Source organism: Triturus cristatus, chromosome 1_1 (assembly GCF_964204655.1).
Source record: "Triturus cristatus chromosome 1_1, aTriCri1.1, whole genome shotgun sequence".
NCBI lineage: Eukaryota > Metazoa > Chordata > Amphibia > Caudata > Salamandridae > Triturus > Triturus cristatus.
Window position 1 is genome coordinate 1,026,129,097 of NC_140579.1, and position 9,505 is coordinate 1,026,138,601.

Below are 9,505 nucleotides of genomic sequence, written 5' to 3' on the forward strand. Positions count from 1 at the left end.
TATCAATCAGAGACTATAATACAGCTCACATGGGACACCTGCAGGGGAAAAGCTGATGTTAAAGCATGCAGGTGTGAGGGGGAACACAGTCCCTGCACATCTCACGCACATGCAGGATGCCAGCACTGAAACACCCATGTAGCCTGCCCACATCTCCACTCCATTGTTGGCTTGAGCAACACAGACATCACATGTCAACCTGTGTTTGGGGGTGGACTCACTGTGTCTAAGACTGCGCAGCTATCAATGTCCCTGTCCTGTGAATAGATGAATGTGTCATGGTGGTCACATTGAGGGACATGATCTCACAAATACAAAATGCCATTCACAAGGGCAGTTGTGTGCAAAATATAGTGCTGAGATTGCCCGTAGCTGTATTGCAATGTGAAAAGACTGATGTCATACTCTGTAAGTTAAGTGAGGTGTCCTTGTCTTTGTAGGCGGGGACTGTGCAGGCCAGCTGGGCTCACACTGAGATGGACTACAGGGGCACCAATCACTGTCCTGACTACAGCATGAACAACCTTCTGGGTCACTGTATGGCTGACAACACAACACAGGTCAGTCATACATACATGTGCAGGGAGGGAAAGCTATTGCATTGGGTACACACACCCTCCCACTGGAGACAGCATGTCAGGCAGTGCATGACACTACCCCACACTCCCAGGCACATACTGCATCAGTCCAACTACATGTGTGGCCCCCCTGCCCTACCCCACCACTGTCAAAGACTTACCACGACATTTGGGGCACCATATAGCCTTGGGTACTGTGTGAGCACTTCGTCCACCAGGACCTCCCGCTCCTCGCTCGTGAAGGGACTGGCACGGATCTTCTCTGTCCTTGCCATGACTGTGGACATGAGACAACAGCAGCGGAATTGGGTGGTGAGGGGTCTCAGGCAGCAGCCCCTGGAGGCAGCAGCAGGTGAGGGGTCTCAGGCAGCAGTCCCAGGAGGCAGCAGCAGGTGAGGGGTCTCAGGCAGCAGGCTCTGTGAGCAGTGGCAATGTGAGGCCCACTCCCACACATACATAGCCCCCTGGGGTCATTTCAAAGGTGTCAAGCTGCAGCAATTGGTGGTCCAGGTCTGCCTCTTTCAAATGTATCCAATGACCGCCTCCGCGGTGGCAGAGCACGCCTACCGCGATCTTCAAAATTGCATCATGTCACCACAATCATGGCTCCCATTGGCTGTAAGGGCATGCTCCATGGCGGTGATACAACACTGGGGCCCGGGGTGCGCTACCGCGATAGTGCATCTTTCAAATGCAGCCAATGTCCGCCTCGGCGGTGGCAGAGCACGCCTACCGTGATTTTCAAAATTTGCATCATGCCACCGCTATCGAGCTTTGTATTGGCTCTAGGGCAAGCTCCATGGCGGTGAAACACAGCAGGGGCCCAGTGTGCGCTACCGCAATTTTAGCGGCGGAGCATTCCAACCGCCATTTCCACATGTCTCCATGCCTATCACTACCGCACTTGTGTGAATGGGGGTGCTGGTGACACACCGCCGGGGCCAGGCGGTAGCTACAGCGACATGGATGGTGGTGCATTGCAACTGCTATTTACCCATGTCTCCATGCCTATCACTACCGCACTTGTGTGAATGGGGGTGCTGGTGACTCACCGCTGGGTCCAGGCGGTAGCTACCGCGATTTGGGTGGCGGAGCATGCCAACCGCCATCTCCCCATGTCTCCATGCTTATCACTACCACACTTGTGTGAAGGGGGTACAGGTGACACACCGCTGGGGCCAGGCGGTAGCTACCGCGATATGGGTGCCATGCATTGACACGAGGCTCCACCATTCATGCAGCGGAGCATGCCCACTGCCATTTCCACATGTCTCCATGCCTATCAGTACTCCACTTGAGTAAATGGGGGTGCTGGTGACACCGCCTGGGCCAGGCGGTAGCTACCGCGATATGGGGGCCAAGCATTGACACGAGGCTCCACCATTCATGCAGCGGAGCATGCCCACCGCCATTTCCACAAGTCTCCATGCCTATCAGTACCGCACTTGTGTGAATCAGGGTGCTGGTGACACACCGCCGGGGCCAGGCGGTAGCTACCGCGATATGGGTGCCATACAATCGCAATGGCCATGTGTCAAACATCAACAGGGCACAGTGCCAACATGGTCAATGGAACATCATTGTGCACACAATGCCAATGTTCCATTTACTCCACTGATGGCTACACATGTCATGTTTGTGTGTGTGTGTTTCGTAGATTGGCCTGTACCCACTCCCATGTCACTTATGGATTTGATGTTGGTATAGGCAGGACAGTGTCGTTCTGGACTCTACAATGTGTACACATGTCAATGTGTTGAGGTGCAGTGACAATCACAGCGATGCTCGTCTCAATGAATGATGAACTATGTTGCATTGCCTCTCATGTCTGCTCATGCACACATACACATTCGTCATTCCAGCGCCGACTGTGGCCATTGTGTGATGGATGTGTGCCAGGCTGTAATGACACATTGAGGTGTGACAGGTACAGCAGCTAGTTAAGAGACAGTGAGTTTGATTAGTTCCACTTATGCTGGATGCTATACTCCCAGGCGTGCCCATTTGAAATGTGTCCGTATCCCTATGTGCATTCACATTGACCAAGGTGGTGTTTGAGGTACTTGTCTTGTGTAAGTTGACAGGTGTGGCCTTTGTGTACATGATGGTGTCCATACATGTGAGCTGGTCTGTTAGTCAAGATTGATGTCAGTCATTGTTGTCGTTGTGTCATCCAAAACGTGATGTGCTGTGCACATCTCATGATGTGTTGCATTGACATGTGTTCACTATCATCTCCAATAGGAGGAGGCCAAATTTGATTCGTCACTTGACGGTGCTGGAGGACATGGAGGATGTTGCAATCATACGGAAATGCCACCTGGACAGAGCCACCCTGAAAACCCTTTGTGATCTGTTGGAGCCCCACCTTCAGCCTCGCCGGACATATCCAACAGCTTTCACCCCTACTTATAAGGTGGTGGCGGCCCTTCATTTTTTTGCCACTGGATCGTTCCAAGAGACAGTGGCCAGCGCTGGTGGGATGTCACAACCGATGTTCAGCATGGTGCTGCATGATGTACTGTCCGCCATGATGCTATACAAGGACAGATACATCCATTTCCCCAGGGGTGCTGAATTGTCAGATGTGAAGGGAGGCTTCTATCCCCTTGGACACATCCCCAATGTTGTTGGTGCCATTGATTGCACCCATGTCTGGCTTGTGCCACCACAGGCAAGTGAGCACATTTACTACAATCGCAAGCATTATCACTCCATCAATGTGCAGGTGGTGTGCCTAGCAGATATGACCATCTCCCACGTGTGTGCCAAATTCCCAGGCTCGGCCCATGACTCCTACATTGTGTCCCAGCTGATGGCTAATCTGCTTCCCGAGCATGTATGGATTGTGGGTGAGTATGCCTAGTTGTGTGGCGCACTGGGTGTTTGACCTGCTGCCCTCAGCCTCTGCGACATTGCAATGTCTATTTGTGTTTGTCATACCTAGGTGACTCTGCATATCCCAACCGTCCCTGGTTGCTAAGCCCACTGCGGAATCCCAGGAGCCCGGCTGAAGTCCGCTACAAAGAGGCCTTTGGGAGAACACGTTGTGTGGTGGAGCGTACTTTTGGTCTGCTCAAGTCACGTTTCTGCTGCCTGGACAAGACCGAAGGTGCAAGGGCATACTTGCCCAGGAAGGTGTGTCAGATTGTAGTGGCATGCTGCATGCTCCACAACCTAGCCATTCACAAGGAGATTCCCCTGCTCCTGGATGATGGTGAGGACCGAACGCCCCAGCCTGCAAACCAAGCTGTGTCCAGTGATGAGGACAGTGAAAAGGAGGAAGGTGTTGACCTGCGTGAACAGCTCATCACTCACTACTTCACTTGAAGGTGGGTGTCAATGTGCAACATACCCATTGTCTGCTGATATTGCTGTTGTCGTGAAGGGGCATGTGAGAATTGTAGCAGCAGCCAATTGTAGACTTAGCGGTGTTTGGCAATGTTTCTGGGACAGGTCATTTGGGAACATCTACAGGACGTGTATGTTGACACTTGTTGGCCATTGTGACATGTGCATGTTGGGTTATCCTGATGGTAGGAGTTCTGTGATGTATGTGATGCCACACCCAGACCAGTGAAAGTAGCTCTGTTTTGTTTCCCTAGGTGCTTTTTAACTTCTCCTTGCCTACATACAGCCCACGCTCCTGGTACATTGTGATCATGTTGAAGACTGTACATCCTGCAATAAAGACGGAGCACACACGACAACATGTGTGTAAGGATATTTTATTTGCAATGGTGAGATGCGAGGGGTGTACATTTACATTGTGGGGTGGGGTGGAGCAGTGAGTTGACAGTTGTGGTAGATGAGATATTCGAGTGGTGACCCAGTCCAACAGACAGATGCCATTCACAAGGCAGTGTGGGGAAGGACAGTCCAAAAAGTCAATGCAGTGGTGTTGAGGTTGCCATCATGGCTGGCTCCCTGACTGGCGTGTGGCAAGTGCTTTGCCTCCAGATACTCCCAGGGTCTTCATGGGACGGCCCCTTCATCGTTTGGCAGGGGGGCCCTGCTGCAGGGCCAGTGGGGTCTGAGGACTCACCCTTCTCTGTGGGAACAGGGGAGGATGGTGAACTGTCATCCTGCGGCCCACCAGAGGGAGGTGGAGGTGTTGTCTGTGGCACATGCCTGTCCCTCAGTACCACCACTTGCTGGCGCAAGAGGTCCACAATTTGTCCCATGCGGATGTCAATGGACCTCATCAGCAGGATGAGCTCGTACAACAGTTCGTCTGACCAGCCCGTTCATCCCTGGGCCTGTTCGTATGCGCCCAGGACTCTGGTGATGTGTTCCAGGGATAGGGTCCCAGCCTCCTGGTATCCGTGAGTGACCCTGCCCCTCCCACCTGCCCTGCTGCCACAGACCTGTTGCCTCACCACTGTGGGCACCCGCATCCTCTCCCTGCCCTCCTCCATCGGTGGTGTGTGCTGGTCATCCTCTGGGACAAGGAGGGTGTTGCAGGCAGCACTGGTGGTGATGGTGGCGGTGGCCGCACAGGCTGTGACAGCAAACCCTGAAACACCACCCCCAGCAAGACCCCCTACACTGCCCGAACACTGCCGCACTGCCCCAAATCTTGAAACACCACCCCCTGCACGACCCCCTACACTGCCCAAACACCACTGCACTGCCCTAAACCCTGAAACATCAGCCCCAGCACAACCCCCTACAGTGCCTGAACACCACTGCACTGCCCTAAACCCTGAAACACCACCCCCAGAAAGACCCCCTACACTGCCCGAACACCACTACACTGCCCTAAACCCTGAAACACCACCCCCTGCAAGACCCCCTACACTGCCCTAAACCCTGATACACTAGCCCCAGCACGACCCCTACACTGCCCGAACACCACTTCACTGCCCTAAACCCAAAACACCAGCCCCAGCACAACCCCCTACACTGCCCGGACACCACTGCACTGCCCTAAACCCCGAAACACCACCCCCTGCATGACCCCCTACACTGCCCAAACACCCCGGCAGTGCCCTAAACCCTGAAACACCAGCCCCAGCACAACCCCCTACACTGCCTGAACACCGCTACACTGCCCTAAACTGAAACACCAGCCCTAGCAAGGCCCCCTACAGTGCCCGAACACCAGTGCACTGCCCTAAACCCTGAAACACCATACCCTGGAAGACCCCCTACACTGCCCAAACACCACTGCACTGCCCTAAACCCTGAAACACCACCCCCTGCAAGACCCCCTACTCTGCCCGAACACCACTGCACTGCCCTAAACCCTGATACACTAGCCCCAGCACGACCCCTACACTGCCTGAACACCACTGCACTGCCCTGAACCCTGAAACACCACCCCCAGCAACACCCCCTACACTGCCCTAACACCACTGCCCTATACCCTGAAACACCATCCCCAGCAAGACCCCTTACACTGCCTGAACACCACTGCCCTAAACCCTGAAACACCACTACCAGCTAGACCCCCTACACTGCCCGAACACCACTGCACTTCTCCAGAACCTGAAACATCACCCCCAGCAATACCCCCTACAGTGCCTGAACACCACTGCCCTAAACCCTGAAACACCAACCCCAGCAAGACCCCTTACACTGCCTGAACACCACTGCCCTAAACCCTGAAACACCACCCACAGCAAGACCACCTACACTGCCCGAAAACCACTGCACTGCCCTAAACACTGAAACACCACCGTCTGCAAGACCCCCTACACTGCCCGAACACCACTGCACTGCCCTAAACCCTGATACACTAGCCGCAGCACAACCCATACACTGCCTGAACACCACTGCACTGCCCTAAACTGAAACTCCAGCCCCAGCAAGACCCCCTACAGTGCCCGAACACCACTGCACTGCCCTAAACCCTGAAACACCACCCCCTGAAAGACCCCCTACACTGCCTGAACACCACTGCACTGCCCTAAACCCTGATACACTAGCCCCAGCACGACCCCGACACTAGCCCCAGCACGACCCCGACGCTGCCCTAACACCACTGCCTTAAACCCTGAAACACCATCCCCAGCAAGACCACTTACTAGGGCTGGGCGGAATTTGCGGAATGCCTCTTCGCGGAATTTTGAAAAAAATTGTGGAAAACGAGCGCACAACCTGAGGGACCGTGTGCCCGGGACTGGGGTCCCTCGTGCTTGGGCAGGCTCCCCGATCTCCCCGGCCTGGCTGCGTTGAGAAGCAGGGACCGGCCCCGGGCCTCCTGATTTTTGGTCAGGGCCTGGGATCCCACGTCCTGCGGCCTGCCAAGTGTCCATCTGCCAGGGACAAGAGACCCTGGTGCAGAGCCCCGGAGCGCTGCAAGGGCAGACGGGAGCCCTACCGCTATGGCTCGGTGTGGGCAGCTGGGAGTCCTTTCGGTCCCGGCCATCTGGTCGCACCTTTCCCTCGGCCATCTGGTCGCACACAATGCTTTCCAATGGGGCGACCAGATGGCAGGGCCAGCCTGGAAGTCCCGATGAGGGCTCATTTGACTCCCGGATCCCAGTCAGGGCTCCAGGAGGTCAGGCGCATCCGCGCCTAGGATCCCCTCCGTCACTCGCAGCGCGAGGATTACAAGAAAGTTGGGTAGCCTTCCTCCGGATTAGTTGGGGCAGGGTATGCCGGGACACCCCTCCTGGGGATGGCGGTTCTCAGGCGGGGACGAGATGGGCCAAGCCCGGACGACACTTCCCCGGGGTGTCCGGTGCTCCCTCCTCCAGCCCGCGGCGAGGCAAAGTGCCCAGGACGGGCTCCATGGGTCCCCCGGGTGTCCGGGCCCCGGGAGCTCCGCCGGGCCTCCCATGCCTGAGGCCCAGCGTGGGGTCTATGAGCCCCCCCGGAGGCCTGCAGCCCCAAAGCCCTGCAGCCCTGGAACCCTTCAGCCCGGAGCCCTGGAGCCCCGGAGCCCTGCACCCCCGGAGCCCTGCAGCCCCGGAGCCCTGCAGCCCCGGAGCCCTGCAGCCCCGGAGCCCTGCAGCCCCGGAGCCCTGCAGCCCTGGAACCCTGCAGCCATGGAGCCCTGCAGTCACGGAGCCCTGCGTGGGCAGGCGGGAACCCTAGCGCGAAGGCTCGGGGTTGGACAGATGGGAGTCCTTTCAGTCCCGGTCATCTGGTCGCACCTCTCCCCTCGGCCATCTGGTCGCACGCAATGCTTTCCAATGGGGCGACCAGATGGCCGGGCCAGCCTGGAAGTCCCGATGAGGGCTCATTTGACTCCCGGATCCCAGTCAGGGCTCCGGGAGGTCGGGCGCATCCGCGCCTAGGATCCCCTCCGTCGCTCGGAGCGCGAGGGTTACAAGAAAGGTGGGTAGCTTTCCTCCAGATTAGTAGGGGCAGGGTATGCCGGGACACCCCTCCTGGGGATGGCGGTTCTCAGGCGGGGACCAGATGGGCCAAGCCCGGACGACACTTCCCTGGGGCGTCCGGTGCTCCCTCCTCCAGCACGCAGCGAGGCAAAGTGCCCAGGACGGGCTCCATGGGTCCCCCGGGCGTCCGGGCCCCGGGAGCTCTGCCGGGCCTCCCATGCCTGAGGCCCAGCGTGGGGTCTACGAGCCCCCCCTGAGGCCTGCAGCCCCAAAGCCCTGCAGCCCTGGAACCCTTCAGCCCGGAGCCCTGGAGCCCTGGAGCCCTGCAGCCCCGGAGCCCTGCAGCCCCGGAGCCCTGCAGCCCCGGAGCCCTGCAGCCCCGGAGCCCTGCAGCCCTGGAGCCCTGCAGCCCCAGAGCCCTGCAGCCACGGAGCCCTGCGTGGGCAGGCGGGAACCCTAGCGCGAAGGCTTGGGGTTGGACAGATGGGAGTCCTTTCAGTCCCGGCCATCTGGTTGCACCTCTCCCCTCGGCCATCTGGTCACGCGCAATGCTTTCCAATGGGGCGACCAGATGGCCGGGCCAGCCTGGAAGTCCCGATGAGGGCTCATTTGACTCCCGGATCGCAGTCAGGGCTCCAGGAGGTTGGGCGCATCCGCGCCTAGGATCCCCTCCGTCACTCGGAGCGCGAGGGTTACAAGAAGGGTGGGTAGCCAGATTAGTAGGGGCAGGGTATGCCAGAACACCCCTCAGGGGCTGGTGGTTCTTTGCCGGGGACCAGATGGGCTATGCCCGGGCAACATCCTCCCAGGCGTCCGGGGCTCCCTCCTCCGGCCCGCGGCATGGCAAAGTGCCCAGGGACGGGCTCCACAGGTCCCGGGCAGTCCTTCCCCCGGGGCGCCAGGGCCTGAGAGCTCCATCGGTCCTCCCCGTGCCTGAGGCCCAGCCGCTGTCCCCGAGCCCCCCCTGGGAAGCAGAGCCCACCGAGCCCTTGGATCAGGCGGGAGCCCTACCGCTATGGCCCGGCTCTGGGAGGGCAGACGAGAGTCCTTTCAGTTGCCGGCCATCTGGTCGCTCCTTTCCCCTCGGCCATCTGGTTGCCCGCAATGCTTTCCAATGGGGCGACCAGATGGCCGGGCCGGCCTGAAAGTCCTGATGAGGGTCCATTCGCCTCCCGGATCCCAGCCAGGTCTCCAGGAGGCAGGGCGCGTCCGCGCCTAGGGTCCCCTCCGTCACTCGGAGCGCGCGGGTTACAAGAAAGGGGTGTAGCCTTCCTCCGGATTAGTAGGGGCAGGGTGTGCCTGAAGACCCCTTCGGGGCTGGCGGTTCTTTGCCGGGTACCAGATGGGCTACGCCCGGGCAACATCCTCCCAGGCGTCCGGGGCTTCCCTCCTCCGGCCCGCGGCGTGGCAAAGTGCCCAGGGACGGGCTCCACGGGTCCCGGGCAGTCCTCCCCCCGGGGCGCCTGGGCCCGAGAGCTCCGTCTGTCCTCCCCGTGCCTGAGGCCCAGCCGCTGTCCCCGAGCCCCCCCCGGGAAGCAGTGCCCACCGAGCCCTTGGATCAGGCGGGAGCCCTACCGCTATGGCCCGGGTCTGGGCGGGCAGACGGGAGTCCTTTCAGTTACCGGCCATCTGGTCGCT